Source organism: Idiotropiscis lumnitzeri, chromosome 16 (genome assembly GCF_059441095.1).
Source record: "Idiotropiscis lumnitzeri isolate Australia: NSW breed Sydney's pygmy pipehorse chromosome 16, RoL_Ilum_1.0, whole genome shotgun sequence".
Classification (NCBI taxonomy): domain Eukaryota; kingdom Metazoa; phylum Chordata; class Actinopteri; order Syngnathiformes; family Syngnathidae; genus Idiotropiscis; species Idiotropiscis lumnitzeri.
In genome coordinates this window covers 14,330,415-14,345,015 of record NC_142406.1, presented here as the reverse complement: position 1 = coordinate 14,345,015, position 14,601 = coordinate 14,330,415, and the positions used below count along the sequence as shown (strand labels likewise).

At 39.8% G+C, this 14,601-nt stretch overlaps 4 long non-coding RNA genes across 17 annotated transcripts in view; 3 read left to right on the top strand and 1 right to left on the bottom strand.

The window, feature by feature from the left end:
- Positions 1-327: 327 nt before the first annotated feature.
- Positions 328-2,313, top strand: LOC148321579 (uncharacterized). 3 transcript variants are annotated; one of them, XR_015846950.1, is made up of 8 exons: positions 347-568; positions 866-907; positions 1,064-1,110; positions 1,330-1,411; positions 1,507-1,631; positions 1,708-1,767; positions 1,885-2,067; positions 2,129-2,309. It is a non-coding gene; the product is annotated as an uncharacterized LOC148321579 (long non-coding RNA). The 3 variants fall into 3 exon arrangements; XR_015846951.1 differs by having other exon boundaries at positions 328-568; positions 863-907; positions 1,708-2,067; positions 2,129-2,313; XR_015846949.1 differs by having other exon boundaries at positions 334-568; positions 1,708-2,067; positions 2,129-2,312.
- On the bottom strand, positions 938-14,079 carry LOC148321577 (uncharacterized). Of its 5 annotated transcripts, XR_015846938.1 has the most exons (6): positions 13,651-14,079; positions 13,056-13,153; positions 1,868-1,939; positions 1,685-1,789; positions 1,496-1,611; positions 938-1,387 (listed from the first exon to the last, which is right to left on the bottom strand). It is a non-coding gene; the product is annotated as an uncharacterized LOC148321577 (long non-coding RNA). The 5 variants fall into 5 exon arrangements; XR_015846937.1 differs by having other exon boundaries at positions 1,496-1,789; XR_015846936.1 differs by having other exon boundaries at positions 1,496-1,939.
- Positions 8,438-14,601, top strand: part of LOC148321576 (uncharacterized) — an 18,533-nt gene continuing 12,369 nt past the window's right edge. For 2 of the 8 annotated variants that reach the window (XR_015846942.1, XR_015846941.1), the window contains exons 1-3: positions 8,454-8,721; positions 8,805-8,850; positions 9,149-9,277. This is a non-coding gene — a long non-coding RNA (uncharacterized LOC148321576). Of the gene's footprint in view, positions 8,722-8,804; positions 8,851-9,148; positions 9,278-14,601 lie in introns of all 8 variants that reach the window. The other 6 variants (XR_015846948.1, XR_015846943.1, XR_015846944.1 and 3 more) reach the window with 6 other exon arrangements.
- On the top strand, positions 9,779-10,749 carry LOC148321578 (uncharacterized). Its single transcript, XR_015846952.1, has 4 exons — positions 9,779-9,927; positions 10,004-10,063; positions 10,181-10,363; positions 10,425-10,749. It is a non-coding gene; the product is annotated as an uncharacterized LOC148321578 (long non-coding RNA).

Sequence of the window (14,601 nt, the reverse complement as noted above, 5' to 3'; positions counted from 1 at the left end):
AAACGCAAGGTCGAAAACCACTCGACTGATTCTGGCTTATCAAACTCGGGTGTTTAGTTTGGATTTATAGTTTAAAGTATGTAGAATTCAGTAGCTGACAATGTGAAAGTGTCAAATATAACTGATAAAAACACCGGAAATGGCATGGCGAAAACGGCCGAATGGTCAACGACTAGGATTGCGGTGCCATCACGTACGAACGGCGCTGGTTCGATCCCCATTGACTTGCTTTTCTCTATTTTCCGGGAAGGTTTTGTCCTGTATTCATTTATTTTTTTGTTCTAAGGTTTAAATAAAGCTTTTGAGGAAAAAAAGAACCACGTGACGACGTCGTTAGCGAAAATCTATTTAAGCTGCGACAAATTGAACCGGCGTTCTCTTTCTCCACCGAGCTGACAGCTTCACGTCGACGTCTCGACAAGATGACCAAAAAGTTTGTATAAGTTTCTTTTTTAGACACATCATTGTAACTTTGACCATTAAATAACGTTTTCGGCGTGCAATAACTTCTCTATCTTGCAGCTCGAGTGTTTAATTGAAATGACACAAACGCTTGAGATTTAAAGCGGTAAGTAAACGTTGTGAACCTTTCAACTAACGCACCTTTTTCCCTTTTTTTTCGCATTACAGCAAAAGAGCCGCGTTTGGCAGAAGGTAAGTTGCCGGCTTTTGTATGTTCACAATTCAAACGCGAATCAACTATTGCTTTGTTTTAATTCTTTCAATTTCTCTACACAGGCTTGCAATCTGCAGCGAATGGCTAAATTTGCTCTAAAATGGCGTCTCTCTTTTTTTAACCTCCATTTAAACGTGCTTACCAAATGTCAGGTTTCTAACATTGTGTCTTTGTGTGCCCACCCAGCAGGTCATTGCCGAGATGTCCTGCTCAGCTCTGCTCTCGTCACTGGTGAGATAAAAACACTCAAATGCATCCAAATATGATATCATGTTTTAATTTAATTTCAGCACATGGTGAAGATGAGCTAAAACATCGAAGGTTTGATCACTCTGCAAAACAAAATGGCCGACATGAACTTTTTTTAAACAAATTTCTCTTTTGTAGTTGCCAACGTTGCACTGGGATGCGCTTCACTCAAGACCTTCACAAAGGTACATTTGTCATTCTGCGCCAATACTCACATGTTGGTTTTCTTGAGGATTATGTCCACCAGATGGCGCCAAAGCACAACTTGGCCCTGGAGAACCTGAACCAGCAACTTTTCTCACTTGAATAACATGAATAAAATATTTTTTCTTGTTTGTTGTAGTTGCATGGGAAATGATCAATATTCTGTGAGGTGTTGTTGACTTTTTTTTTTGACTGTGCAGAAGCTTCGAGTGAAGGCGCCATCATGGACTCTGCACGCTGGCCACCAACATTTTGCATCTGCAGGATGAAGAATTTTTACAAGTACGTTGCCATTGCATCTGAAATCTTTCATGTTGATGTTAATAAACTTGTAAAAATTAGAAGTTGGACTTGTCTAGTGCTTACCTCCCGTTTAGCTTTGTCCCCTGTGGAGCCCTCAGAAGCAGTTTGGCATGATGGGGAAGTTTGCAGAACTGGCAACTGTTCGTCCTCAAGCAGAAGGTTCCAGAATCACAAAATGTCTGAAGCGGAATTTTGACAGGTTTGTTGTGCGTTTCATCTTAAACACTAAGGTGTTTAAATGTTTTGTCTGACAATGTCTTTCTTTTGTTTTCCAGAAGTCACGGCACACTGATCCAAGCTGTCCTCCCACTGCAACTTTTTCCCCCCCTTCCATGGTGTGTAACTTGATTTTTAATCTGCAAGTAAAATAAATGGTCATTTCAACAAAACTTGTTTGTGCAGACTTATTTTTTGACTGGGGGCTCTTTGCTTCCCCTGCGTTGTTGCGTCAGCTTTGTCAGCTGGAGGACCACATCAAGAAGGTGCGGAAGCCAACTTGGGAGCAGCCTGCCAAGAAGTGGAAGACAAGTTTGAGACGGTTACGTCACTCGTGCACATGCGTGCTGACTGCACTTGACAACTTCCTGCTTCCTGTGAATGCAGCCGTGCAAACTCTTCAATCCTCTTCATCCCTGGTAGGTTCAACTGCTGACTACACAAGAAATGTTCTCGAACTCGCATGTCCCCTTTCTCCAGGGACTGACTAGCATCCATAACTTTGGACTTGCTGTCGTTTTGTTGGGCCCATTCACGCTTTAGTCTCGCAAGCTGACGACTTCACCAGGCAGCGGCCAAGAGACACCTGTCAATTTTTTTTTTTTTTTTTAAATCCTTAAATTTTTTTATTCTTTTTTTTAGTGTTTTTGCCAATAAACATGTACTTTGCAAATATAATCTTACATGTCATGAATTATTGTAACATATTAAATAACTAACAATTATTTAATAAACTAAAAAAAGGAAAGTGGGCGGGGCATTATGCAAATGAAGGAAAAGGTCATCTCTGATTGGTGGCTTTGGTAAGAAATGGGTGTGGCTATGCAAAATAGGAAGAAGCTAGTGATATGATTGGTTGGTTTGGAAGGGGGTGGAGTTATGCAAATTAATTAACATACAATGCTGATATTAGCATAAAGGGGTGTGGATATGCAAATCAGTGCCAAAATCAAGTGTTTTTGCTCCAAAATGGGCGTGGTTATGCAAATTTATTTGCATACCCACAAGCTGATTGGTCTATTTGGCAGAGTGGGCGGGGTTATGCAAAATATTTTGCATGCCAGGTTCTGATTGGTCTTTTCGAGAGGTGGGCGGAGTTATGGAAATATTTTCGCATGACAATTTCAGATTTTCAAAGTGGGTGTGGCTACTAAACATGCTTTTTCCGGGCCGTGATTGGACGACAACCGGACTGTTCCGGTCTCGCTGGAAGACTTTTGGCCTCTCGTCCGAGCAGGCTTCTTGAGTTCATGCTCAAACGCCAGCAAGGACAGCTCGCCATCTGCTGTTTGAGCATGAAACCAACAAGCCTGCTCGGAGCAGAGGCCAAACGTTTTCCAGCACAACCTGAACAGTCCAGTTGGCATCCAGAACAAGGCCATTTTAAAATCTGTGAGGGTGTAGTGAGCAATAAAACACGGAGACTCGATTTACAGTTCAACAATATATTTTGAAGAGAAGCCGTTTTTTTTTTTTAAATACATAATTTTACACCATATGTCAAAAATCAAGCAGAGGTCAAAGCGCACGGACATGACTGACTCGAGCACACATTGTGGCGATCTCTGCTGCTGCTTTCATGAACAGCATGTCATCCAATGTTTAACTTTTGTCACACATCAACATTGCTGAAATGGTGTCAAATTGTTAAAACAAAAGTTTTTGTACAGTAAATTGCTCAGCTGTAATTGGAGTCTGAAAGTTTTGATTGCTAACTGCACCCTGACTGAGTTTTTCCATTTTTTTTTTTTTTTTTTTTTTTTTTTAAAAAGCATTGTTATCCACTATTTGTTTTTGTCATGTTCTCATTTGTTGAATGAAAGGCAACTGGACTGTTTGAGATTTTTGTTTGGTCACTGATGCGAGCAGGCTTCTTGGTTTCATGCTCAAGGCCAGACGGGACAGCTCGCCATCTGGCTTGGATCAGAGGCCAAAAAAATCTTCCAACAAAACTTCAATAGTACAGTTGACGTCCATTCAACAAATGAGAACATGACAAAAACAAATTGTGGATAACAACGCTTTAAAAAAAACAAAAAAACATTATTTTTTTTAACTCAGTCAGGGTGCAGTTAGCAATAAAACAAACATTCTAATTACAGTTGAACAATATACTACACAAACACGCTATTTTTAAACAATTTGACACCATTTTAGCAATGACGTTTGACTCAAGTTAAACACAAACACTGGCTGTCTACATGGAAGCAACAGCAGAAAATGCCACAATGTGTGCTTGAGGAAGAGTGTGTGATGTCACATCAGCACAACAGGCCAAAGCTTCAAGTACTGCACAACACTTGCAAACACGACAAGAACATCATTCAATGCTTCTGAACATGTGCTGAAGGATTGTTTTTGTAAAAACTATTATTTTTCTTACGCAGGCAAAATAGATATTTTTTTTAATTTAAAAAATATTTAAAAAACAACAAGTCTGTGCTATTTTGGCAACTTATTAACCAAACAAATTATTTTTAAACCATTTAGAAAAAAAACTAATGTTCAAAAGCATTGAATGATGAGCTTGTATGTGCGCAGTAGATGAAGCAGAGGTCAAGGTGCACTGAAAAATGACTAAGTGTCATCACACTCACCTCCTCAAGGGGCCATTCAATGCCAAATCACTCAGTGGGTTTAAAACCAAGCCGATTTCGATTTTAATGAAACTTGCTGTACTTGTTGAGAGTAATAGCACAACACTAAATCTGAAATTTGAGGTCAATCAGAGCAGAGATTTTGGAGTTACAGCCACCCGAATATTAATTAGCTGAGCTGTTAAAAAAATATGCACTGATCTGCTAAACAATTGCAGATTTGGATTCCTTGTTAAATTCCCATTTCAAAAATATGTGCTTAGTGAAGATTGACAAAGTAATTCTTGAGAAAAAGAGCTTAAAGTAAGATGGCCACGCCCCTTTTTGCCAAACTAATTAATATGCGCAGGTTTGTAGCACCTAAAAACTGTTCTAATTGACCTCAAATTTTAGATTTAATGTTATGCCATCACTACCAAGCACAACAACTTTCATTTAAATGAAAATTGGCAAGATTAATTTTTTTGGAATGATTTGGCATGGTACCCCCTTACGCACACAGCATGGATTCCCTTGCCTTGAAACAGAACACTCACCGGTCCGAAAAAAAAGTTGCCGTCTTTGGAGTGCAGACGAGTCCAGATGTCCAGAACTGTGAATCTGTCGTTGTTTGGTGTCCAAAACATCCTCCATCCTGTAAAAATAAACAAAAACATAAACATTGAGTGAGCTCATTTGCATATACCCTAATTTGCATATTGGTCAATTTGCATTAAAAAAAACCGTGGCTTGCCAGACAATAACGACAAGGTATTAAAATACTCTTAAATGTTTATGCCGCTAATTATTAAATGTAACATTTGTTTTGACAGGCTGTCAATTTTTTAATCGAAAGCAGAAATGCACTCGTTAAGGTCAATGTGATCATTAAAAACATTGAAAACAGACGATACGTGTATTTTTACTTTAAGATATCAAGGCGTTCTTGTTTTTGACAGGAAGTTTAATTAAAAAGTAGTCACATTACCAAATAGCAAATAGTCAGGCGTCGCGTTAGATTGTGCACATGCTCCACGTGTTTTGATCTAACCGAGTCACATGAGGAACACGCTAAATAGGAGAGACAATGTTTCTTTTTAAATAGAAATATACTTCTAAAGGAACACACTGTGAAAACGTGGAAAAGTTCAGGACGCGTTACCTTTGCACAAACGCGTCGCCACTTTTGTGCAGATCGACGCGGAGCCAATAATCCTTCATCGGTTCGACGTGGAGTAAATATTCCTTCATTGTGGACGCCTTTGCACGAATAAACAGTGCTATAAAGTTTTATTTAACGCTAACATACTCAAAACCACAACATGACGTTTCCAAACAATTCTTCGCTTCCGTTTCCGGTCGATTTAACTTCCGGGTCGCGGCTAAGCTAGCCTGCAAAAACATAACTTGATGCAGATATGCAGTATCCAGACCGGTTATCCTGTGCAGAGTGGCGGGAGGGTGCTGGACCTCATCCCAGTTATCTACGGGAAGACAAAGCCCCCGTCACCGAGTGGGAACCGAACACACGTCAGGCGAATGTACCACTACACTATCAGTGATTTAGGGAGACGTCGCGAATAAGGACAAATTACTCTTATAATTAAAAAAAAGAAAAAGGATAAATAGTCGTGAAAATGTCAGTTCTATTTAAATTAAATTTTGACTCATTACTACACTGATAATTAACAACAAACGCGTCAAATATTATAAAAATTTCATTGGATTTTTTTTTAGAGTAAAAAGGTCCTTATTGTGTCGTTTTAATTTTCACTGTTTTTTTTTCCCAATAATTTTTGCAGCAGGATGACAAGTAGTGTGTATTGTATGGTCAAAACACGTCATAGATGAAACACACCAACGGATGGCCGAGTGGTCTAAGGCGCCGCGTTCCGGACCCAGTCTCCCCAGGAGGCCTGGGTTCGAATCTGGTGGCTGCCAGGATGGCCGAGTGGTCTAAGGCGCCGCGTTCAGGACCCAGTCTCCCCAGGAGGCCTGGGTTTGAATCTCGAATTTCCCCATTGTGGGACTAATAAAGGCATTATTATTATTATGTTTAAAGGGGAAAGGGGAAAAACACATTATATGCTGCTCTCTTGTGGTGAATCTCTGTAATTACATCCAAGTGGCGGATTATTGGTAACTATTGCATGGTCATACACGTCATGAAAAAGAGTGTTGTACTGTTGTGGCGGTGGTCGAACGCAATAAACGGAAGTCGCTCCCAAGTCGGTTCTAAATTATTATTATTGTTGGCGAGATCGTAGGAAGCCCCTAAACTCGGACGATATATATTTATATTTTTTTGCTTTTGTGAGGTTTATTTTTTTCTTAAACCGTGTGTCGTTCATGTTTGTTGTTTGTTGACAGACTGGAAAATAAAGTTTTTTTTTGCGACGTTTATATAACCCGGAAGGGAAAATCCCGATGAAATGAATCCGAGGAAGTGTTTGTATTGACCAGCACGTTGCGTAGACTTTGTTTCGTGTCTTTAAACGCGTGGCTAGTTTGGTTACCTTGCTTAAACGCCAAGTAAAAAGTTGTTGATTGCATGAGCAGAGGTTCCCACAATGAAATAATTTCTCCATGTCGGCTGCTGTAGCGTCCACATTAACTGCGAACCTTTTGTGCACAGGTAACATGCGCAACTTGAACACATTTTCTCTGCCTGCTCCTCCAAAACAATATTTGGATTTGCAAAGGGACCATTGTCTTTTATTTAACATGTTCCTCGGATCTAATCTCGTTGCACACTTGAGTACAATGACAATAAAGGGATTTCTGATTTCTGATTCTGATAGACCAGCCACACTCAGTTCAAGTTAAGTTTATTACATCAACATTGGAAATGGAAAAAAGAAGATACAATTACAAAGTCGCTCATCAAATTCTGTGGCAATTTACTGCCACGTGAGGAGGAAGTTAACAAGCCAAGTATACAGGACTGATTGAAAAGGTCAAGTGTCATGATTGAGGAAATGCAGAAGAGCAACATTTGCTCACTTGTATCCATCTCGTTTCTCAGCTGTCGAAGGGCATCATGACTGCAAAGGGGGAAAAATATCAAGAGTGGACATTTTTTACACGATTCTCAGGTGTTCTTAGCCTCCCTTCACCTGGTGCACACTGGTAGCCACACTTAATTTTGACATACAAACTGTTACATTCTTTACATTCCATTTGACTATGACTCCGTGTTTTTATAAAGTACGGAGAACTATAAAGGCAGTTATGATCGCTTTTAGGGGAGCATAAATTATTCATAGATTTTTGCGATTCATACTGGCGCCCAGTTTAGGTTCTGCACTATACTAAAACAGAATGTCTTTGTAATCTTGTGTTTCTCCAAATAAAGCTGACATCATGACCAAGTTCAATCTTTGCATGTTCTTTATGTTCAAATGAGTCACATATAAAAAAGGCAACAGTGTGCAGAGGCAAACCAAGACATAAGTTTCGAGGAAAGAGGAGAAGCACAAGATGTGATGTAATACTGCCCTCCTGTGGATAACTGCAGCAACTGTACCCAGGATGAACTTGCTACTGATGCAAAAGAATGGCAGTCCTTGGATTCGGTAGGGAAGTGAATGGAGGGGAAAACTAGTCCCCGTTTTGGAACCAATATTCGGGCTGCGAACTCATGACTTTCAGTTTTTTTGGGCCGAATTGACATAGCTGGTTGGCACATGGTATAAGAACAGGATTCCGGTACCGCACTGACTGAGTTCGAACCCTGCTCTTTGCAACCCTTTTCAACATACATAGAAATGAGGAAAAGAAAGGGAAACGAACTAGGCCCACGATAGCCGAGATCGCTGTCTTAGACCACTGGACCGCACCAGACGGGGAAATCTACGGACTCCAATGATTAAAACATAAAAACAGGAATATATGAAAGACAAATAGGAGCCAAAAATTGCAAAAAAATTCAACTATGTTGGTTGAATGGTCTAAAACTTTGAGTCCGGTTCAGGTGACCCAGGTTCGAGTCTCGCTCTCTGCACCAACGTTGCACATAAGCAGAAAACGGGATTCGAACAAGGATTCATCTAAACCAAACGCAAGGTCGAAAACCACTCGACTGATTCTGGCTTATCAAACTCAGGTGTTTAGTTTGGATTTATAGTTTAAAGTATGTAGAATTCAATAGCTGACAATGCGAAAGGGTAAAATATAAATGATAATAACACCGGAAGTGGCATGGCGAAAACGGCCGAATGGTCAACGACTAGGATTGCGGTGCCATCACGTACGAACGGCGCTGGTTCGATCCCCATTGACTTGCTTCACATGTTTTCTCGAGTTTTTCTGGCAAAGTTTTGTCGTTTTTTATTTTTTGTTCTAAGGTTTAAATAAAGCTTTTGAGGAAAAAAAAGAACCACGTGACGACGTCGTTAGCGAAAATCTATTTAAGCTGCGACAAATTGAACCGGCGTTCTCTTTCTCCACCGAGCTGACAGCTTCACGTCGACGTCTCGACAAGATGACCAAAAGTTTGTAAGTTTCTTTTTTAGACACATCATTGTAACTTTGACCATTAAATAACGTTTTCGGCGTCCAATAACTTTTCTATCTTGCAGCTCGAGTGTTTAATTGAAATGACACAAACGTTTGAGATTTAAAGCGGTAAGTAAACGTTGTGAACCTTTCAACTAACGCACTTTTTCCTTTTTTTTCGCATTATAGCAAAGGAGCCGCGTTTGGCAGAAGGTAAGTTGCCAGCTTTTGTATGTTCACAATTCAAACGCGAATCAACTATTGCTTTGTTTTAATTCTTTCAATTTCTCTCCACAGGCTTGCAATCTGCAGAGAATGGCTAAATTTGCTCTAAAATGGCGTCTCTCTCTCTTTTTTAACCTCCGTTTAAACGTGCTTACCAAATGTCATTTTTCTAACATTGTGTCTTTGTGTGCCCACCCAGCAGGTCATTGCCGAGATGTCCTGCTCAGCTCTGCTCTCGTCACTGGTGAGATAAAAACACTCAAATGCATACAAATATGATATCATGTTTTAATTTAGTTTCAGCACATGAAGATGAGCTACAACATCGAAGGTTTGATCACTCTGCAAAACAAAATGGCTGACTAACATTTTTTAACAAATTTCTCTTTTGTAGTTCCCCCAAAGCTGCAATGAGATGCTCTTCAGGCAAGCCCTTCACAAAGGTACATTTGCCATTCTGCGCCAATACTCACATGCTGATTTTCTTCCTGCTTGTGTCCACCAGGTGGCGCCAAAGCACACCTTGGCCCTGCAGAACCTAAACCAACAACTACTCTGACTTAAAACAATTAAATGTTCGTTTGTTTGTTTTAGGTGCTGGGGAAACATGGCGCTATGATCATCATACTGTGATATGACCCAAGCTTGACAAATTTAAAATTTTAATCGTGTTTTTTTTTTACTGTGTGCAGAAGCTTCGCGTGAAGGAGCTGTCATTGGCCACCAACATTTTGCATCTGCAGGATGAAGAATTTTTACAAGTACGTTGCCATTGCATCTGAAATCTTTCATGTTGATGTTAATAAACTTTTAAAAATTAGAAGCTGGACTTGTCTAGTGCTTACCTCCCGTTTAGCTTCGTCCCCTGTGGAGCCCTCAGAATCAGTTCGGCATGATGGGGAAGTTTGCAGAACTGGCAACTGTTCATCCTCAAGCAGAAGGTTCCAGAATCACAAAATGTCTGAAGCGGAATTTTGACAGGTTTGTTGTGCATTTCATCTTAAACACTAAGGTGTTTAAATGTTTTGTCTGACAATGTCTTTCTTTTGTTTTCCAGAAGTCACGGCACACTGATCCAAGCTGTCCTCCCACTGCAACTTTTTTCTCCCCTTCCATGGTGTGTAACTTGACTTTTAATCTGCAAGTAAAATAAATGGTCATTTCAACAAAACTTGGTTGTGCAGACTTATTTTTTGACTGGGGGCTCTTTGCTTCCCCTGCGTTGTTGCGTCAGCTTTGTCAGCTGGAGGACCACATCAAGAAGGTGCGGAAGCCAACTTCGGAGCAGCCTGCCAACAAGTGGAAGACAAGTTTGAGACGGTTACGTCACTCGTGCACATGCGTGCTGACTGCACTTGACAACTTCCTGCTTCCTGTGAATGCAGCCGTGCAAACTCATCAATCCTCTTCATCCCTGGTAGGTTCAACTGTTGACTGCACAAGAAATGTTCTCGAACTCGCATGTCCCCTTTCTCCAGGGACTGACTAGCATCCATAACTTTGGACTTGCTGTCGTTTTGTTGGGCCCATCCACGCTTTAGTCTCGCAAGCTGACGACTTCACCAGGCAGCGGCCAAGAGACACCTGTCAATTTTTTTTTTTTTTTTTTTAAATCCTTAAATTTTTTTATTTTTTTAGTGTTTTTGCCAATAAACATGTACTTTGCAAATATAATCTTACATGTCATGAATTATTGTAACATATTTAATAACTAACAATTATTTAATAAACTAAAAAAGGAAAGTGGGCGGGGCATTATGCAAATGAGGGAACAGGGAATATCTGATTGGTGGCTTTGGTAAGAAATGGGTGTGGCTATGCAAAATAGGAAGAAGCGAGTGATATGATTGGTTGGTTGGATTGGGGTTATGCAAATTGATTAACATACAATGCTGATATTAGCATAAAGGGGTGTGGATATGCAAATCGGTGCCAAAATCAAGTGTTTTTGCTACAAAATGGGCGTGGTTATGCAAATTTATTTGCATACCCACAAGCTGATTGGTTGATTTGGCAGAGTGGGCGGGGTTATGCAAAACTATTTGCATGGCAGGTTCTGATTGGTCTTTTTGAGAGGTGGGCGGAGTTATGGAAATTTTTTCGCATGACAAATCCAGATTTTCAAAGTGGGTGTGGCTACTAAACATGCTTTTTCCGGGCCGTGATTGGACGACAACCGGACTGTTCCGGTCGCGCTGGAAGACTTTTGGCCCCTCGTCCAAGCAGGCTTCTTGAGTTCATGCTCAAACGCCAGCAAGGACAGCTCGCCATCTGCTGTTTGAGCATGAAACCAACAAGCCTGCTCGGAGCAGAGGCCAAACGTTTTCCAGCACAACCTGAACAGTCCAGTTGGCATCCAGAACAAGGCCATTTTAGACTCAGTGAGGGTGTAGTGAGCAATAAAACACGGAGACTCGATTTACAGTTCAACAATATATTTTGAAGAGAAGCATTTTTTTTTAATACATAATTTTACACCATATGTTATAAATCAAGCAGATGTTAAAGCGCATTACTGACTGACTCGAGCACACATTGTGGCGATCTCTGCTGCTGCTTTGATGAACAGGCTGTCATCCAGTGTTTAACTTTTGTCACACATGAACATTGCTGAAATGGTGTCAAATTGTTAAAACAGGAGTCTGAAAGTTTTGATTGCTAACTGCACCCTGACTGAGTTTTTTTTTTTTTTTTTAATGTTAAAACATGTTGTTTTTTTTTAAAAAGCATTGTTATCCACTATTTGTTTTTGTCATTTTCTCATTTGTTGAATGGAAGGCAACTGGACTGTTTGAGATTTTTGTTTGGCCTCTGATGCGAGCAGGCTTCTTGGTTTCATGCTCAAGGCCAGACGGGACAGCTCGCCATCTGGCCTTGAGCATGAAACAAAGAAGCCTGCTTGGATCAGAGGCCAAAAAAATCTTCCAACAAAACTTAAACAGTACAGTTGACGTCCATTCAACAAATGAGAACATGACAAAAACAACGCTTTAAAAACACAATTTTTTTAAATGTTTAATTTTTTTTTTTAACTCAGTCAGGGTGCAGTTAGCAATAAAACAAACATTCTAATTACAGTTGAACAATATACTACACAAACACGCTATTTTTAAACAATTTGACACAATTTTAGCAATGACGTTTGACTCAAGTTAAACACAAACACTGGCTGTCTACATGGAAGCAACAGCAGAAAATGCCACAATGTGTGCTTGAGGAAGAGTGTGTGATGTCACATCAGCACAACAGGCCAAAGCTTCAAGTACTGCACAACACTTGCAAACACGACAAGAACATCATTCAATGCTTTTGAACATGTGCTGAAGGATTGTTTTTGTAAAAACTATTATTTTTCTTACGCAGGCAAAATAGATATTTTTTTTAATTTAAAAAATATTTAAAAAACGACAAGTCTGTGTTATTTTGGCAACTTATTAACCAAACAAATTATTTATAAACCATTTAGAAAAAAAACTAATATTCAAAAGCATTGAATGATGTGCTTGTATGTGTGCAGTAGATGAAGCAGAGGTCAAGGTGCACTGAAAAATGACTAAGTGTCATCACACTCACCTCCTCAAGGGGCCATTCAATGCCAAATCACTCAGTGGGTTTAAAACCAAGCCGATTTCGATTTTAATGAAACTTGCTGTACTTGTTGAGAGTAATAGCACAACACTAAATCTGAAATTTGAGGTCAATCAGAGCAGAGATTTTGGAGTTACAGCCACCCGAATATTAATTAGCTGAGCTGTTAAAAAAATATGCACTGATCTGCTAAACGATTGCAGATTTGGATACCTTGTTAAATTCCCATTTCAAAAATATGTGTTTTGTGAATATTGACAAAGTAATTCTTGAGAAAAAGAGCTTAAAGTAAGATGACCACGCCCCTTTTTGCCAAACTCATTAATATGCGCAGGTTTGTAGCACCTAAAAACTGTTCTAATTGACCTCAGATTTTAGATTTAATGTTATGCCATCACTACCAAGGACAACAACTTTCATTAAAATGAAAATTGGCAAGATTAATTTTTTTGGAATGATTTGGCATGGTACCCCCTTATGCACACAGCATGGATTCCCTTGCCTTGAAACAGAACACTCACCAGTCCGAAAAAAAAGTTGCCGTCTTTGGAGTGCAGACGAGTCCAGATGTCCAGAACTGTGAATCTGTCGTTGTTTGGTGTCCAAAACATCCTCCATCCTGTAAAAATAAACAAAAACATAAACGTTGAGTGAGCTCATTTGCATATGCACTAATTTGCATATGGGTCAATTTGCATAAAGAAAAAAACGTGGTTTGTCAGCCAATAACTACAATCTTAAATGTTAATGCAGCTAATAATTAAATATAACATTTGTTTTGATGACAGGCTGTCCATTTTTTAATCGAAAGCAGAAATAAACTCGTTAAGGTCAGTGTGAACTTTAAATACATTTAAAACAGACGATACACGTAATTTTAACTTTAAGATATCGAGGCGTTCTTGTTGTTGTCAGATAGTTTAATTAAAAAGTAGTCACATTACCAAATAGCAAAGAGAAAAGCGTCGCGTTAGATTGTGCACACGCTCCACGTGTTTTTATCTCACCGAGTCACATGAGGAACAAGCTAAATATGAGACAATGTTTCTTTTTAAATAGAAATATACTTCTAAAGGAACACACTGTGAAAACGTGGAAAAGTTCAGGACGCGTTACCTTTGCACAAACGCGTCGCCACTTTTGTGCAGATCGACGCGGAGCCAATAATCCTTCATCGGTTCGATGTGGAGCCAACATTCCTTCATTGTGGACGCCTTTGCACGAATAAACAGTGCTAAAGATTCTTAGTTAACGCTAACATACTCAAAACCACAACATGACGTTTCCAAACAATTCTTCGCTTCCGCTTCCGGTCAAATTAACTTCCGGGTCGCGGCTAAGCTATCTTGCAAAACCAAAACCTGAATGCAGCTGTGCATTATCCACACCGGTTATTCTGTACAGAGTGGCGGGGGGGTGCTGGACCTCATCCCAGCTAACGACGGGCTCATCATAGCCTGAACAAGTCGCCCGGCAAATCACAGGGTAGACATAGACACCGTCACCGAGTGGGAACCGAACCCATGCTACCCGAACACACGTCAGGCGAATGTACCACTACACTATCAGTGACACGACGTGACATCGCGAATAATGAATTAGAGGGGCAAATTATCGTAAATGTGTTATACGGCACACCCAGAGTCCAAAATTTTAAATTACTATTATATAATTTAAAATAAAAAAGATAAATCGTGGTGAAAATGTCCTGTTCTGTTTTAAATTCAGTTTTTACTGCACTAATTCTAAACTGATAATTAACAACGAACGCGTCAAATATTATTCCAATTTCATTGCATTTTTTAAGAGTAAAAGGGTCCTTGTTGTCTCGTTTTAATTTTCAATATGTTTTTGCGCCTGTTTTTTCACAATAGTTTTCGCAGCAGGATGGATTACGCCATGACAGGAAAACCATTACAGTTGTGATTCCCTGGAAGGTTTTTGCAAGCCTCCCGTCGACATCGTACGTCTGCTGATCGTCAGCCAGTTTCGACGCGATGAGCAAGAAGTTTGACAAGAAAGACGAAGGGCTCCGAAAATCGACACTTGAAAAATGCATGGCAATGT